General features: G+C 46.6%; 2 protein-coding genes across 3 annotated transcripts in view; one reads left to right on the forward strand and one right to left on the reverse strand.

Annotated features, from left to right (window-relative positions):
* Positions 1-10,045, reverse strand: part of B3GALT4 (beta-1,3-galactosyltransferase 4) — a 14,535-nt gene extending 4,490 nt beyond the window's left edge. The window contains exon 1 of one of the 2 annotated variants that reach the window (XM_068250184.1): positions 9,877-10,045. The gene's annotated coding sequence lies outside the window, so the exon portion shown is untranslated. Of the gene's footprint in view, positions 1-9,867 lie in introns of both variants that reach the window. The other variant, XM_068250183.1, reaches the window with a different exon arrangement.
* Positions 9,972-18,287, forward strand: part of PFDN6 (prefoldin subunit 6) — a 29,682-nt gene continuing 21,366 nt past the window's right edge. Inside the window, exon 1 of the mRNA XM_068250185.1 lies at positions 9,972-10,077. The gene's annotated coding sequence lies outside the window, so the exon portion shown is untranslated. The remainder of the gene's footprint in view (positions 10,078-18,287) is intronic.

The following is an 18,287-nucleotide window of genomic DNA, read 5'->3' on the forward strand; positions in this document are numbered from 1 at the left end:
AGGCGCTGCCGCACTATTTAAGGAGAAGGAAGCCTCAGTTCGGGTGGCTGGCGTTTCCACTCGGACGTATCCAGGGAGAGGCTGTCCTCTATTCCTAATAGTCCAGTTTTCTAGGTATGTTTTTTTACTAAAGTTTGCGCAGTAATGGTGGTTTAACAGAACTGTTTACCTGAGTCAGTTAGGTTGAAATACTTATACAGTAGTATAGGAGGGGCATCTCTCTTTTACAGAGGAGCATAACAAAGGCATATTTGTTTTTTCTCTCCATTTCAGTTCTCTCTTCATTATAATGGAGGTACCTCAAAATGAACAGGCAAGAACCCAGAGGTAAAAAAAAAAAAAAAAAAAAAGGAGGGTCCATTTTGGCCTATATTTACGGGTTTTTTCTGTTTCTAGCCCTGACAGAGCCCGTTCTAAGGAAAAGTCTAAGAAGCACAAATCCAAGAAAAAGGAAGAAACATCAGATCGCAAAAAGGAAACGGTTTATAAAGATAGGAGCAGATCACCGTCAAGAGATCATTACTACAGGAGTCGGCAATATTACTATCGTTCTCGTTCTAGAAGCAGGTCACCTCCACGATATAAAGATCCAACCTGCTGGGCATGCGATCTACCTGCCTTGCCGGGGAAAAAGTTATGCAACACTTGTTTCTTAACCACTTGCCGACCGCACGCTTATACCGTGCGTCGGCAAAGTGGCAGCTGCAGGACCAGCGACGCAGTTCTGCGTTGCCAGCTGCAGGCTGATTAATCAGGAAGCAGCCGCTCGCGCGAGTGGCTGCTTCCTGTCAAATCACGGCGGGGGGCTCCGTGAATAGCCTGCGGGCCGCCGATGGCGGCTCGCAGGCTAAATGTAAACACAAGCGGAAATAATCCGCTTTGTTTACATTTGTACGGCGCTGCTGCGCAGCAGCGCCGTAAGGCAGATCGGCGATCCCCGGCCAATCAGCGGCCGGGGATCGCCGCCATGTGACAGGGGACGTCCTGTCACTGGCTGCACAGGACGGATAGCGTCCTGTGCAGCCCGGATCACCGGGGAGGGGACAGGTAGGAGAGGGAGGGGGGAATTTCGCCGCGGAGGGGGGCTTTGAGGTGTCCCCCCCGCCAGCCACACGCAGGCAGAAGAGATCAGACCCCCCCTGCACATCATCCCCATAGGGGGGGAAAAAAGGGGGGCAATCTGATCTCTCTGCCTGCACCCTGATCTGTGCTGGGGGCTGTAGAGCCCACCCAGCACAGATCACTAATAACCACGCTGGTCCTTAAGGGGGGGTAAAGGGTGGGTCATCAAGTGGTTAAATGCGGCAGGGCGCAAAGAACAGGAATCTTCAGAAGCATTGGAACTAATTCGCAAAGTAGTCAGAGAAGAGTTTGCTACTTTCATTCCTACAAAAGAAACCGATTCTTCAGCTAACCAAGCAGAAGCTCTGGATGAAGAGGCTATAGATCCAACTGGAAACTTTGATTTTTCCATGATCTCAGCTTATATAGCATCGGTCAAAGAAGCAATCTCATGGGAGGAGTCTGAAGATACAGCCGTTACAGTGGGCAAATATTATCCACATTTGCAAAAAGTAGGCCCATCTTTTCCCATGATGCCTGAAATTAAGAGTTTAATGTTTGAAGAATGGGAAAAGACAGAGAAAAAACAAAGTCTCAATAACAAGTTATCAAAAATGTATCCTCTTCCGGAGGAAGGCACGAAATCTTTAACCTCCTTAGTGGTATGATTATGTCTGGATTTTAGGGTCTAAAAGCCATGCAATTTATTCACAAGTTTTTAGACCCTGAAATCCGGCACTGCAATTCTCACTCCCTCCGCCAGGTGACGCTCTACCTCTATAGTGAGGTCGCCATCAAGAGCCTCCACAAACCGGAAGAAGAATGTCTGCCAGCATCTAGATTCCGAGGAAGGTGAGTTGCAAATGTCTGCTGCACAGAGGCTCTGCATCAGAGATGGATTAAGATGTAATGGGGCAATGGGCAAGGTAGCAGATTTGGAGACCCCTTGTTGTCCTTTTGTTAAGCTAAAGTGGAGAGAGGTCAGAGAAAAAGGCAGGTGGACCCCTTGACACCCACTAGGACCCAAGCACCTGCATAGGTTGCCTAGTGGATGATCTGGCTCTGCTCTGCATTTACCTCTTGGTGGCTACCAGGAGTCAGGCTCGGGATTACCGCTCTGAGCTGTGGTGTTCCGGCCTGAGCCTGACTCGGGGTTACCGCTAAGGAGGTTAAACAACGCTCCTCTTGTGGACTCCTCACTGCCGGATTTAATAAAACATGTTACCTTACCCATGGATGATCCTGTGGCATTTAAAGATCTCCTTGATAGAAGAATTGACTCAGATTTAAAGAAGCTATATCTTCTTGCCGGTGGTTCAGCAAAGCCTGCTATAGCACTAACATCCATTGCAAGAGCTGTTAAGAACTGGACTGCTAATATTGAAGACGCTATAAAAGCTAAAGTGGATCCTGATCAAATTATTTCGGCCCTAGATGATTTACGAATTACGGCGGACTTTATGAGTGAAGCTGCCATTGATACGATAAGACTAGCGTCTAGGTCAATTCTTACTTCTGTTACCGCAAGAAGATCCCTCTGGCTGAAGCACTGGTCAGCAGATATTTCTTCCAAACAGAATTGGGTGAAAATACCTTATGATGGCAGACTATTATTCGGGGAGAAGATGGATGCAGCTATTCGCAAAAAAACAGGAGGAAAGTCAGGTATGTTGCCTCAAGATCGAAAGGTCAGAAAACAAAACTTCACTCAGAGGACGCAGCAATCAAACAATTTCAGGGATGCTAGAGCCTATCGGCCAGGACGCCAGTACCGAAAAAATTGGAAGAGCTCACAGTCTACGTTGGCGAAATCAGTCAAGGCAGCTTCCACTGCCTCTCAGCCACAACAAAGGTCCTTTTGAGGCGTTGTCCACTCATGTCGGTCCGGTGGGGGCGAGGTTAGCTCTATTTCATCCGATATGGGTGGACAACGTTCAAGACAGATGGACTTTGAAGACTATAACCAAGGGTCACTCGTGGAAGTTCAAGACGCAGTTACCTCACAGAATCTTCATTCCAACAAAGATCCCAAAGTCAGAACAAAAAAGAATATTTCTTTTCCAGTATGTGAAAACTTTAGTGGAACAGAAGGCCGTGGAAGCAGTTCCTTCGAAACAGCAATATCAGGGAGTCTATTCTCCCATTTTTCTGGTAAGAAAGAAGACAGGGGACTGGAGACCAGTCATAGATTTGAAAAGATTGAATCATCATATTCTACTAGAAAAATTCAAAATGGAGTCCTTACATTCCATAATATCATCCATCCAACCAAACGACTTTATGATTTCCATAGACCTCAAGGACGCTTATCTCCATATCCCAATACACAGACAATTTCGAAAATTTCTCATGTTTCATTTCGCGGACATCCATTTCCAATTCACAGCCCTACCTTTTGGTCTTTCCACATCTCCCCGTACCTTCACAAAGGTGCTTCAAGAAAATATTGTAATCCTGAGAAAGGCCAATATAAAAATGTATCATTATCTGGATGATATATTGATACTGGCACAGTCAGAAGTTGTTCTACTTCGTCACAGAGATCAAGCCCTAAAGCTTCTTCAAGACATGGGATGGATAATCAACTGGGACAAGAGTCTTTTAGTTCCGGTCAGATCCATGGTCTACTTAGGAGCACAATTCAACACAATACTGAATACAGTATCCCTGACTCAGGAGAAAGTACACAAGATAAAAACTTTTGTTTCAGATCAGGCTTACGTCTCGGCCAGGACTTGTTTAAGATTGTTAGGCTTGATGACATCATCAATTCCCATGGTGAAGTGGAGTCACTGGCACAGTCGTCAATTTCAGCTAAACTTCCTCCAGCAATGGAACAAAAAGTCATATACTCAGTTAATATTGATTCCCGAGAAAGTCAAGAACGATCTACAATGGTGGATGTCCTCAAAGAATCTTCTGAACTGACACTCTCTCTTGGAACCAACTTGGTTGATAGTGACAACGGATGCCAGCAAATCAGGTTGGGGAGCCCATTTCAACAATCTATCAGCTCAGGGCAGATGGTCCAATTACCAGTCTCGGGACTCATCAAACCTATTAGAACTTCGAGCTATTGGTTTAGCCCTTCAAGCTTTTGCTCCACATCTCCAGAAAAAATCAGTGTGGATACAATCAGACAATCAGACGGCAGTGTCGTACATCAGACGCCAGGGAGGGACACACAGTTCTCTTCTGATGGAGGAACTGAATATGATAATGAGATGGGTAGAAGTCAATCTTCAAGATTTAAAGGCAACGTATATTCCAGGAGATCGAAATCTAACAGCAGATTTTCTCTCCAGACATCCGATGAACAACAACGAGTGGTCTTTGAATCCACAGGCGTTCAATCTGATCACGAAACGGTATGGGAAGCCAATTCTGGATCTGTTTGCCTCACAGGAGAACAACAAAACCAGCAGGTTTTATTCCAGATACCCATGCATGGGAACGGAGGCAGTAGATGCTCTGATACAGCCGTGGCCGCAGGGCCTTCTATATGCCTTTCCTCCAGTACCTCTCATCCACAAATTTCTTTGCAAGCTAGGGAAGGAAAAAGCGACAGTGATTGCCCTGATTCCTTATTGGCCCAAAAGGGTTTGGTTCCCTCTCTTACTCCAGATGACTGTAGGATTTCCGTGGTCACTGCCACTGTCTCAGGATCTCTTATGCCAGAGACAAATCTACCATCCACATCCAGAGAAGCTTCATTTGAAAGTTTGGCTGCTGAGAGGTCGAGATTAGTACAATTAGGTTGTTCGGAATCCGTGATCAATACATTATTAACCCTCCTGGCGGTTTGCAAAAAAAATCGCCAGGGGGCGGCAAATCTTTTTAAAAAATTATTTTTTTTGTTTTTTCATGTAGCGAGACAAAGTCTCGCTACATGATAGCCGCTGCTCAGCGGCATCCACCCTAGCCCCTCCGATCGCCTCCGGCGATCGGCGATCAGGAGATCCCGTTCAAAGAACGGGATCTCCTGGAGGGCTTCCCCCGTCGCCATGGCGACGGGGCGGGATGACGTCAACGACGTCATCGACGTCGTGACGTCAAAGGGGATTCCGATCCACCCCATAGAGCTGCCTGGCACTGATTGGCCAGGCAGCGCACGGGGTCTGGGGGGGGGGGGGGGCGGCTGCGGCGCGACGGATAGCGGCGGATCGGCGGCGATCGGGCACTGCACGCAGCTAGCAAAGTGCTAGCTGCGTGCAGCAAAAAAAAAATTATGCAAATCGGCCCAGCGGGGCCTGAGCGGTGCCTTCCGGCGGCATAGCCCGAGCTCAGCTCGGGCTTACCGCCAGGAAGGTTAAAGTCAAGAAAAGTGTCAACTAACTCAGCCTATTCTAGAGTCTGGAAAAAGTTTGAAGATTTCGCAATTGCCACACAATTTAATCCATCTACTCTTTCAGTAGTGAATATTCTAGGTTTTTTGCAAGCCGGTTTAGAATTAGGCTTAGGTTATAATACTCTGAAGTCACAGATATCTGCCTTATCAGTGTCCACAGGAGTCAGGTGGTCGCAATATCCTTTAGTCCAGCAGTTCCTGAAAGCAACTCTGAAGTTGCGTCCTCCTAAAAAGACGTTGTTCCCAAAGTGGGATTTGACCATTGTATTAGATTTTCTATCTACAGATACCTTTGCAAACTCCTCGTCTTGTACTGTGTGGAATATTACGCATAAAACTGTGTTCCTGGTGGCAATTACGTCAGCAGCAAGGGTGTCTGAAATTCATGCTCTTGGATGTAAGGAGCCTTTTCTGACTTTGTTTGAAGACAGAGTCGTGTTGCGTCCTATGGCGCATTTTCTGCCGAAAGTGGTCACTACATTCCACATCAGTCCGGAGTGGACTTTACCTTCTATTCCAAGGAATCAGCAGTCACAACATCCTAATCCTCTAGACCTAGTCGCAGTGATAAAAACTTACCTGGAAGCTACAAAATCCTTTAGGAAAACAGATCATTTGTTTGTACTTCCTTCTGGAGCAAAAAAAGGACAGGCAGCCTCAGCAAGAACAATTGCTACCTGGATTGAAAAGACTATTCAAAGGGCTTATAAAGCGAGTGGCTATGTTGTGCCCGAATGCACTACTGCCCATTCTACTAGAGGTATCGCCTCTTCATGGGCTTCCTTTGCGGGGGTCTCGGCGGCTACAATATGTAGAACTGCAAATTGGTCATCAAAACACACGTTTATAGACCATTACCGAGTTGACCCAACAGTACTGTCTTCTGCTACTTTTGCAAAGTCTGTTATTGTATCTGCTACTAATGAATAAGTAAAGTGTGTTTCCCTCCCTTGCAAATTGTGGCGAGTTATTTCCCAATTAGTATGCTGCCATGATGGCACCTGGAAATTAGGAAAATTTAATACTCACCTTTGGTAATTGTCCTTTCCTGGTGCCTATTCATGGCAGCATAGGGCATTTCCCTCCCACTTTTTCCTTCGGGAGGACGATATATACTATAAGATTAAAGAGGGACACACGCTAAGACAGCTATATAGTTAATCTGTCCTATGGGGTAAGGGGGCGGGGCTTACCCAATTAGTATGCTGCCATGAATAGGCACCAGGAAAGGAAAATTACCGAAGGTGAGTATTAAATTTTCCTAATTTGGGGCTGTGTGGCCAGTGCAGGGAGTGGGAATCTTGTCAAAGTTGAGGGACGCATGGATTCCACTCAGTATCAGCAGATTCTGGAGACCAATGTCCAGGAATCAGTGACAAAGCTGAAGCTGCGCCGGGCCTGGATCTTTCAACAAGACAACGACCCTAAACACTGCTCAAAATCCACCAAGGCATTCATTCAGATAAACAAGTATAACATTCTGGAATGGCCATCTCAGTCCCCAGACCTGAATATAATTGAAAATCTGTGGTGTGAGTTAAAGAGAGCTGTCCATGCTCGGAAGCCATCAAACCTGAATGAACTAGAGATGTTTTGTAAAGAGGAATGGTCCAAAATACCTTCAACCAGAATCCAGACTCTCATTGGAACCTACAGGAAGCGTTTAGAGGCTGTAATTTCTGCAAAAGGAGGATCTACTAAATATAAATTTCATTTCTTTTTTGTGGTGCCCAAATGTATGCACCTGCCTAATTTTGTTTAAACAAATATTGCTCACTTTCTGTAAATCCAATAAACTTAATTTCACTTCTCAAATATCACTGTGTGTGTCTCCTATATGCTATATTTAAAGGACAACTGTAGTTAGAGGTATATGGAGGCTGCCATGTTTATTTCCTTTTAAGCAATACCAGTTGCCCGGCTATCCTTCTTATCCTTTGTCTCTAATACTTTTAGCCATAGACCCTGAACAAGCATGCAGCAGATAAGGGGTTTGGCATTTTTTTGTCAAATCTGACCAGATTAGCTGCATGCTTGTTTCTGGTGTGATTTGGACACTACTGCAGCTAAATAGACCAGCAGGACTGCTAGGCAACTGGTATTGTTTAAAATGAAATAAATGATATGTCTCACTACAGTTGTCCTTTAACTGACATTTTTTATCATAACAACCAACTATTTTTATACAGGAAAATCGTGACGATTAACAAGGTTGCCCAAACTTTCGCATTACACTGTAAATACATAATAATAATATTGTAGGACATTAGACTATGACTATAGCAGGGTTAGAGTGTGAGTTCCTCTGAGGACAATCAGTGACATTACTATGTACTATGTAAAGTGCTGCAGAAGATGTCAGTGCTATATAAATACATACTAATAATATGGTAGGACATTAGACTATGACTATGGTAGGATTAGAGTGTGAGCTCCCCTGAGGACAGTCAGTAACATGACTATGTACTCTGTAAAGTGCTGCAGAAGAAGTCAGTGCTATATAAATACATAATAATAATATGGTAGGACATTAGACTATGGTAGGATTAGATTGTGAGCTCCTCTGAGGACAGTCAGTGACATAACTATGTGATCTGCAAAGTGCTGCAGGAGATGTCAGTGCTATATAAATACATACCTCCCAACATTTTGAGATCAGAAGGAAGGACACTTAAGCCACACCTCTAACCACACCCCTTACACACTCCTAGTCACGCATACTATAAAGATTTCATAAAAAAAATATGTTGTATTTGTAATTCAAACCACACTGGTTCTTTTTGTATCCTGGTTCATTTTTCTTCATATTAACATTTAAAAATAAGAAATATATCAATTTATAGGACGGGAGTAAAGTTTAGGGTCAATTAAACACTTTTTGTGAAAAATACATGTATTTACATAGTTCTGTACATGAGTCCTGAAAGAGGGACAAATGAGGAAGAGAGGGACTGTCCCTCCAAAAGAGGGACAGTTGGGAGCTATGTAAATACATAATAATATGGTAGGACATCAGACTATGACTATGGTAGGGATTAGATTGTGAGCACCTCTGAGGACAGTCAGTGAGATGACTATGTACTCTGTAATATGCTGCAGGAGATGTCACTGCTATATAAATACATAATAATAGAAACAATAATAATATGATAGGGAATTAGACTCAGGGTGCGTACAGACATGCGACTATAGTCGTTTAAAACGATCGTTACCGACGGCATTGCCCGACGATCGTTCGTAAAAAGTGCACGAACGATCGTTAAAACGACCGACCAACGAGATATGTCGTTGGTAAAGAACGATCCATTCTGCCAAATCTTTTCCAACGACCATCGTTCAAAAAGTAATGTCTGTACAACGATCGGTCGTTGATCGTTCGTTCTCAAAGCTTTGCACATGCTCAAACAGTTCTTTTTGACACTTGTGTTTGAAATCAGTTTATAAATCATGTTGCGCACGCAACGCTCGTTCCAAGATCGTTCGTACACGAACGATGTTCAAGTAGCCTTTCTTCAAACGATCATCGGCCGATACCTCCTTTAACATCGTTCGTCGTTCAGAACGAACGATCGTTATCGTATGTCTGTATGTACCCTAAGACTATGGTAGGGATTGGATTGTGAGCTCCTCTGAGGACAGTCAGTGACATGACTATATACTCTATAATGTGCTTCAGAAGATGTCAGTGCTATATATATATATATATATATATATATATATATATATATATATATATATATATATATATATATATATATAAAAATACATAATAATAATAATAATAATATGTTAGGACATTAGACTATGACTGTGGTAGGATTAGATTGTGAGCTCCTCTGAGGACAGTCCGTGACATGACCATGTACTGTGTAAAGTGCTGCAGAAGATGTCAGGGCTATATAAATAAACAATAATCATTTATACATTTTAGTCATCATGTTAAATCAAATTGTAATCAGCAGTGCTGTATTGTGTATCAGTGTTCATATTTGATGTATATCATTGTCTATATTATTATGTATCCCTTGTTTGTTTTCTTACACTGTACAGCGCCACGGAATATGTTGGCGCTTTATAAAAAAAAAAATAATTAGACTATGACTATGGTAGGATTAGATTGTGAGATCCTCTGAGGACAGTTAGTGACATGACCATGTACTGTGTAAAGTGCTGCAGAAGATGTCAGTGCTATATAAATACATAATAATAAAGGAATATATAACTATAGTGGATGTAAGGGGTGGGGTGCAGTCAGAGACTGGATTTGATGGTAACATGACTGCAATCAGCATCCCATAATAAGCAGCAGCCCCCAGGAGCACATGACCCATATAGAAATCTATATATAATAGTCACACACAGGAGGGACACAGGGCAGCCTGAGGGCTCAGCACACCCCGCAGCGGTAATAGCCATACTGATAGTATAGGTATATAAGCGGAAGATCACAGACATACATTACATACAGCGCTCCTTCCTCCACCGCAATCCTCACAGCGCTGTCCGCATCGCCGCTGTTGTCAATAAAGTTTGGAGGGTTGCAGCATAACGGGAAAAGGGCGTGGCCAGGATGTAAGTTGCCTTGGTGACAGCGGCAGGCGGAAGTGGGCAGTGGTTCCGGGTGAGAGGTGCGCCGCGCTGGAGGCACGTTTCCCGGCACGGACACGGTAATGATGGGGAGCGCTGTGTGCATCTTCTCCCTGCATGTATTGCTTGTACCGGGGGTGGGGCGCTGCGCTTCCGCCATGATCTGCGTGTGACAGCTGACCACCCACATTGTGGCCTCCTGCAGCTGTCATTGTCACTGTGCTGACCGCCCTGACCCTCCGCGGCCTTACAGGGGGCTCACTGACCACCAGGGACAGGCATGGAGCATTACTGGGCACTTACTGACCACCAGGGACAGGCAAGGGGCCTCCAGCCAGGCCACTCACTGACCACCAGGGACAGGCATGTAGCAATACTGGGCACTCACTGACCACCAGGGACAGGCAAGGGGCCTCCAGCCAGGGCACTTGCTGACCACCAGGGACAGGCATGTAGCAATACTGGGCACTCACTGACCACCAGGGACAGGCAAGGGGCCTCCAGCCAGGGCACTCGCTGACCACCAGGGACAGGCATGTAGCAATACTGGGAACTCACTGACCACCAGGGACAGGCATGGGGCCTCCAGCCAGGGCCCTCGCTGACCACCAGGGACAGGCATGGGGCCTCCAGCCAGGGCACTCGCTGACCACCAGGGACAGGCAAGGTGGCTGGATAGTGTAATGGTTAAGGGCTCTGCCTCTGACACAGGAGACCAGGGTTCGAATCTTAGTTGTGCCTGTTCAGTAAATCTGCACCTATTCAGTAGAAGACCTTGGGCCAGTCTCCCTAACACTGCTACTGCCTATAGAGTGTGCCCTAGTGGCTGCAGATCTGGCGCTTTGAGTCCGCCAGGAGAAAAGCGCGATATAAATGTTCTGTGTTTGTGTTTGTTTGTCCTCCTGCCAGGGCACTCACTGACCACCAGGGACCATCATGGGGCCTCCAGCCAGGGCACTTACTGACCACCAGGGACAGGCAAGGGGCCTCCAATCAGGGAGCTCACTGATTAGGGACCATCATGGGGCCTCCAGCCAGGGCACTTACTGACCACCAGGGACAGACAAGGGGCCTCCAACCAGGGCACTTACTGACCATCAGGGACAGACAAGGGGCCTCCGATCAGGGCACTTACTGACCACCAGGGACAGATAAGGGGCCTCCGATCAGGGCACTTACTGACCACCAGGGACAGACAAGGGGCCTCCGATCAGGGCACTTACTGACTACCAGGGACAGACAAGGGGCCTCCAGCCAGGGCACTCGCTGACCACCAGGGACAGGCATGGGGCCTCCAGCCAGGGCACTCGCTTACCGCCAGGGCACTCACTGACCACCAGGGACAGGCATGGGACCTCCAGCCTGGGCACTCACTGACCACCAGGGACAGGCAAGGGGCCTCCAGCCAGGGCACTCGCTGACCACCAGGGACAGGCATGTAGCAATACTGGGAACTCACTGACCACCAGGGACAGGCATGGGGCCTCCAGCCAGGGCACTCACTGACCACCAGGGACAGGCATGGAGCCTCCAGCCAGGGCACTCGCTGACCACCAGGGACAGGCAAGGTGGCTGGATAGTGTAATGGTTAAGGGCTCTGCCTCTGACACAGGAGACCAGGGTTCGAATCTTAGTTGTGCCTGTTCAGTAAATCTGCACCTATTCAGTAGAAGACCTTGGGCCAGTCTCCCTAACACTGCTACTGCCTATAGAGTGTGCCCTAGTGGCTGCAGATCTGGCGCTTTGAGTCCGCCAGGAGAAAAGCGCGATATAAATGTTCTGTGTTTGTGTTTGTTTGTCCTCCTGCCAGGGCACTCACTGACCACCAGGGACCATCATGGGGCCTCCAGCCAGGGCACTTACTGACCACCAGGGACAGGCAAGGGGCCTCCAGCCAGGGCACTCGCTGACCACCAGGGACAGGCATGTAGCAATACTGGGAACTCACTGACCACCAGGGACAGGCATGGGGCCTGCAGGCTGGGCACTCACTGACCACCAGGGACAGGCATGGGGCCTCCAGGCTGGGCACTCACTGACCACCAGGGACAGGCATGGGGCCTCCAGGCTGGGCACTCACTGACCACCAGGGACAGGCATGGGGCCTCTAGCCAGGGTGCTCACTGACCACCAGAGACAGGAATAGGGCCTCCAGCCAAGACACTCACTGACCACCAGGGACAGGCATGTGGCCTCCAGGCTGGGCACTCACTGACCACCAGGGACAGGAATGGGGCCTCCAGGCATGGTTAATCTACTGAGGCAGCTTTACCCAGAGATAAGCGTAGTCGGCAAGTGTGCCATCCTTAGAGCACTTGAAGCTAATGGGAAACAGAAAAAAAAGATACTTCTCAACAGAGCTGTGGAGCTGGTACAAAAATCATCCGACTCCTACTCCTCAGTTTATGAAACCTCCGACACCAGGTACCCAAAATTGCTTTGGCTCCTCGACTTCGACTCCTTATTCTAATACTTACCAGTGCTGTGGAGTTGATGCACAAATACTCAGACTCCACAGTTTATGAAACCTCCGCGGGTGTGGAGCAGGGACATAAGGGGTTATTTACCCATAAGGCTGCTTCCTCCCTGCGCTCCAAGTAGGATGCACACACGTCCTATTGGTTGCGTTGCAAGCCTCACACGCACTTCCTCCTTCAAGCCGGGAGGAGAAAGTGCCCGCAGCGAGGCTTGTAACGCGATCAATAGGACTCGTGTGCATCCTATTTGGAGCGCAGGAAGGACGCAGCCTTATGGGTAAGTAACCCCTTATGTCCCTTGTCCCTGCTCCACACCTATGGTAATTAATGCTCATTTAAATCACAAAGCCAAGTGCTTCGGCACTTGGATTTACTTGTGAGAGCATGGCTAGTGAGGATAATAAAAAGGCTCTATAGGACCCAGAGCCTTCTCTCTCCTTAGGTAAGTATCTGTTTTTGTTTTTTTTTACTTCCCATTGACTTTAAAGAGGAACTCCAATGAAAATAATGTAATTAAAAAAGTGCTTCATTTTTACAATAATTATGTATAAATGATTTAGTCAGTGTTTGCCCATTGTAAAATATTTTAAATCCCTGATTTATATTCTGACATTTATCACATGGCAACATTTTTACTGTTGGCAGATGATGTAGCTGCTGCTTGCTGTTTTGGCAGTTGGAAACAGCTATAAACAGCTATTTCCCACAATGCAACAGGGTTCACAGACAGGAAACTGCCAGAAGTACCTCGGTACTCAGAGCTCCTTGGGGGGGGGGGGGGGGTTCACCACAATATCAGTCATACAGCGCCCCCTGGTGGTCTGTGTGTGAAAAGGAAAAGATGTAAAAGGAGGTATCAGCTACTGATTGGAATAAAGTTCAATTCTTGGTCGGAGTTTCTCTTTAAGCTGCATGTAAACGTTAAACTTTCCTGACTCAGAACTGTTAGCTCAGACTCTGCAAGCCTGTATGCAGTTTCACCCCTAGCCTGAGTATCGGTTATAGGGGCGAACAATGCATTGTGGGGAAGAGGTTACCTCGGTTGCTATGTCACTAGGGTTGCAACGGTATGAAAATTCATGGTATGATAACCGTAAAAAATAAAATACAGCGGTGCCATGGTATACAGTATTACACAATTATTCTCATTACAATTACCCTTATAAAAAGCATCCCGTCAGCATCCTGCATATTTCCCCTGCTTGACTCTGCTAGTACAGGCTCAGGTACAGCTGCCTGCATCTCTGCTGCCTGAGCTTGTATGGTCTGTGGCTGGAAATCCTCAGCTATATGCAGTGCAACTGGTTCTCTTTAAAAATGAGCTTGTCTGCCATGGTGGCAGTCAGGTCACAGGTGACGTGCGGAGAGAAAACATTACAACTTGTGCTCAGTCAGTTGGTGCGCTTTCAAAATTAGCTTATCTGAGGTGGCAGTCAGCTGACACAGGGGAGAGATCAAATTACAATGTGTGCCGTGCTTTGTCACAGGTGAGGGCTTTAGACAGGCTAAAATCTTTAGAGAACCCGAGGCGGCATTTTCAAATCTTAATTGGACACAGAGTCCTGTCCTGTGCATAATGACGTGCCTCTGTGTCACTGTGCTGCGGCCGCCAGCCCGCCTGGGCTCTGCTGTTCCCCAAGCTAGCGACAATCTGCTTGTCACTAGCCTGCTATTTACCTGCGGCTTGTCAGTCCATCAACAGGGGTCCCCCGCCGCTCCCTGCCTGCGCTAGCTTCCTCCAATCGGAAGTGCCGCGACCCAGGAAGTACTTGGCGGTATTTTGCTGGTGGGACATCGTGCGCAGGACATGCTTCTGAGTCCTATTAAGATTTGAAAATGCCGCCTAGGGTTCTCTTTATACATGCAGGGTCAGGGTGCAGAAATCTGTTCTCCTTCCGTCAGTCAGGTGACACGGGAGAGATCAATTTACAACATGTTCTGCTGTGCTCAGTCACAGATGAGAAGGCAGGTTAAGTACATACAGGGTGCAGTTCTATATGTTTTTCCTTCTGTCGTTGCAAGAGATCAGGTCCATTTTGGTGTGGCTCATGCTCAGCTGTGCCTCAGGCAGGCAGGCCTTCAGGGTAATTGTCCATTGTCCAGTCAGTGGGGGAACTTAGAGGCCGCTGGAGTGACTCAGGCCAGGTGGGAGATGCATGTGGGCTGGCTGGGTAATGGATACCCTTATGGCACAATGATGGTGGCACTTGAATTTCTCATCATCCCTGTCTCTGCATCCCCCTTGCCTTTCTCTCCCCCTCCATTATTAAAAAGTGGCCTCCAGGCTCCTTTCTGGTTGCATAGGGTTGTACAGTCTGCGCGCTGGCAGGAAATGAGTGTCCTTTGATGATCCCGGGAGCGCTCTACATGTCTGTTTTGTGCGCTCCAGCCACCAGGGGGTGCTCTGCGTATACACTCCAGCCATGGCATCACCATCCAGTGCATGTGCAGTCTGTCTGCAAGCTTCCCGCGACCAGGAAGTAGTCTTGGGAGCTTGCTTTTTCTTAGTGAGGGAGACCAGTGTTCTCCCCAGGCTCGTTTAGCCAGGTGCTCCACCCGGCTAGTTTTGGTGAGCACCCGGCTGTTATCAGCTCACCTCCACCTATGCTGTAAACAGAGTTGAGCACAGAAGCACCTGCCCTGCATTCTCTCATCACGCCCCACCCGGTTGGTAAAAAATTCTGGGGAGAACACTGGAGACTGAGAGCAGGACAATGGGGGAGCAACAGCGAGGATGATGCAGAAGGCGACGGTGGAGGTGGAAAAAACTGTATTTCTCCAGGCGTCCTCCAGGACGGCAGAAAGGTTTAGAGTACACCGGCTCCTCAATCAGAAGAAACACAGACCATTACAAAATTTGCATACACAGTTGTCCACATTACATATGTGAGCACTCCCTGACACACTTTAGTTTTACTGTTTCCTATTTTCTAGGATACAATCTATGCTGTAGAAGGGATTAGAGCTCCTTGTGCAGGAGTCGTTAAGGGCTGCCTTCCCTCGGTGAATGTCTGCGCAGCGGACTTGGTTGGGAGTCTCTGGCATGGTGTTGCAAGTGATAGGACACAGCTAGAAGTGCAAATTAGCTTACCGGGTGTCCTGATGGCTAGGATGAGTTGTGGCTTTCCGGACCGTCCCGAGCCATGCTGCTTCCTGCGGGAGATGAAAGCGTCCGGAAGTGATTACTGCGCATGCAGCTGCATGTATGCGTAGCCACAACGTGCGTCATATGTCACCAGGCGGGTTCCTCCTCTAGCAAACGCGGACATCGCTGCTCTTCTCCACTGGCTCCAGGCTGTCAGACCTCCCTCAGGGCAGGTCAGTGAGCGGTAAGCCTCATGCGGCCACCTTAAATCCGGATTCTCTGTGCCACCGCGCTACCTGGAAACGCAGATGGAAATTTTTCCGGAAAAGAACATGGCGGCAGGGGAAGCCAGAGGCGGAGCCAGCTTGGGGTGGGCTATTTAAACGTCTTCTTTCAGTAGAGAAAGGAGTCAAGTAAATAACCTGACTATCAATGAGGAGGACGTGGTTCTCTCAATCTCCTCTAGGGGTGATAATGACGATTTAAAGTGACAAGGCTTTTGTTTAGTGCAGAAGAGACTGCAGAACTTTTTTGAGAGCTATCTTATGACAGTGAACAGATTCCAGAAAAACTTCTGCAGGTCGAAATTTACAGGGGGCTAGACACCAATTTCCAGAACTTTCCCTGTTCACAAGGCTCTTAATCAGATTATTGATGAACAGTGGAAAGAACCGGAAAGAAGGTTTGCTATTCCAAAGTCCATTAAAAGGAGGTTTGCTTTTGAAGATTCGGAAATTGAACGATGGAACAAGATTCCTAAGTTAGAAGCAGCCTTGTCACAATACTCAAAGGATGCTGTCCTCTTCTTTGAAGACACGAGCTCTCAAAGATCCCCTAGACAAAAAAGTAGAAGTCAATTCTAAAAGAGCGTGGGAAGCAATTTTGTTTATCTTCAAGCCTTCAATTTCTACAGTTTACATTTCCAGGAACTTGATTTCCTGGGATGATGAGCTCCAGGAATTAATTGCTGTGGGCATGCCTCAGGAACAATTGTTGTAAGCTATCCCAATTATTGAATTATTGCTAGAGCTCTAGCATTTCTTGCAGATGCAGCAGTGCAATGGTGGCTGCCATATTTATTTCCTTTTAAAGTGGATCCGAGATGAACTTTTATTCATTGCATAATTGTGTTCCTTACACATAGTGTATAGGGCCAAATACTTTTACTTTTTTTTATTTTGTGTTTTTTCTTTGTTTTAATACTCTAAGGCTACTTTTACAGTGGGACGTTGCCTTTTGATGCAACGTTAAAGTTGACTAAAAACGCAACATCCCAAAAATGTCACAACCAGGGCTGTGGAGTCGGAGTCGTGGAGTCGGGCAATTTTGGGTGCCTGGAGTCGGAGTCGGGAAAAAATGCACCGACTCCGACTCCGACTCCTAATGAATTTGTAACTGTAATTAAAATAGAAAATATGATAAAATGTTCTATTTCTCAGATAATAGTCATTAAAAATAATGTATATATACAGCATATATACAGTAATAGCTGTGCTTAGTCTACAAAAATAAAATAAACCAATCAAAATTAGTTACTTGTGCTGCTTCAATAAAGCAGTCCCTGTATTTTTAAAGTCAGATATACATATCTGATTGTGACTGTATATATGATGTGTACACAGGAATCTCTTATATACACTAAATAACATCTATACTGTAAGTATAAAGCCTGATGTGTAGCTGTGTCACTAACAGAGATGGTCAACGAGATGGAAATAATTCTGCATTGATGCTGATTTATGCAAATGTATGCACTCCCTTTGCTGATGAAATCAAATAATTTGATATGTTATTAAAATTTGGTTTGGTGACTACAAATTAAAGGGAAACTGAGACGGATGAAAAGTAAAGTTTTATACATACCTGGGGCTTCCTCCAGCCCCCTTCAGGCTAATCAGTCCCTCACTGTCTTCCACCACCCGGATCTTCTGCTATGAGTCCTGGTAATTCAGCCAGTCAGCACTGTCCGGCCGCATGCCGCTCCCACAGCCAGGAACATTCTACACCTGCGCAATAGTGCTGCACAGGTGTAGTATGCTCCTGGCGGCGGAGTGTGTGCATGCGCACTACGCCTGACTGGCTCAAGTACCTGGACTCATAGCAGAAGATCCAGGTGGTGGAGGAGGACAACGAGGGACTGATTATCCTGAAGGCGGCTGGAGGAAGCCCCAGGTATGTATAAAACTTTAATTTCATCTGTCTCAGGTTTACTTTGTTACACAGTAGTACTATGCATATGCACTCCCCACAGAGCTGCAGGGAATCCACTGAGAATGCTGTGCACATTGAACACAGAGGTGTTGTCTGTTTACAATCTCCTCATTCCCCTGCAGAGTACCTGCACATCATTCTTACATGTACCCACACTTACATTGCCTAGGGCCTGATAGATGTTCTTTGTTCCGGTTTGTACCTTTTACAAGTACTCTTACCAAGGACTAGTTTTAGTCTAAAGGGAATAAATATAGTAGTCTACATATCCTTCTCACTTCAGTTGTCTTGTAAAATTCCTAAGCGTTGGCAGTTAAGAGACGAATTTCACGTTACATACTTTTAATCAACAAAATTGTAATATGCAAATTAGAGGAGTCGGAGTCGTGGAGTCGGAGTCGGTGGAATCCTAAACTGAGGAGTCGGAGTCGGTGGATTTTTGGACCGACTCCACAGCCCTGGTCACAACGCTACTCTATGCCCTGTTATCGTTGCATACAGGCAATGAAAAGTATGC

Source organism: Hyperolius riggenbachi, chromosome 8, assembly GCF_040937935.1.
Source record: "Hyperolius riggenbachi isolate aHypRig1 chromosome 8, aHypRig1.pri, whole genome shotgun sequence".
Classification (NCBI taxonomy): domain Eukaryota; kingdom Metazoa; phylum Chordata; class Amphibia; order Anura; family Hyperoliidae; genus Hyperolius; species Hyperolius riggenbachi.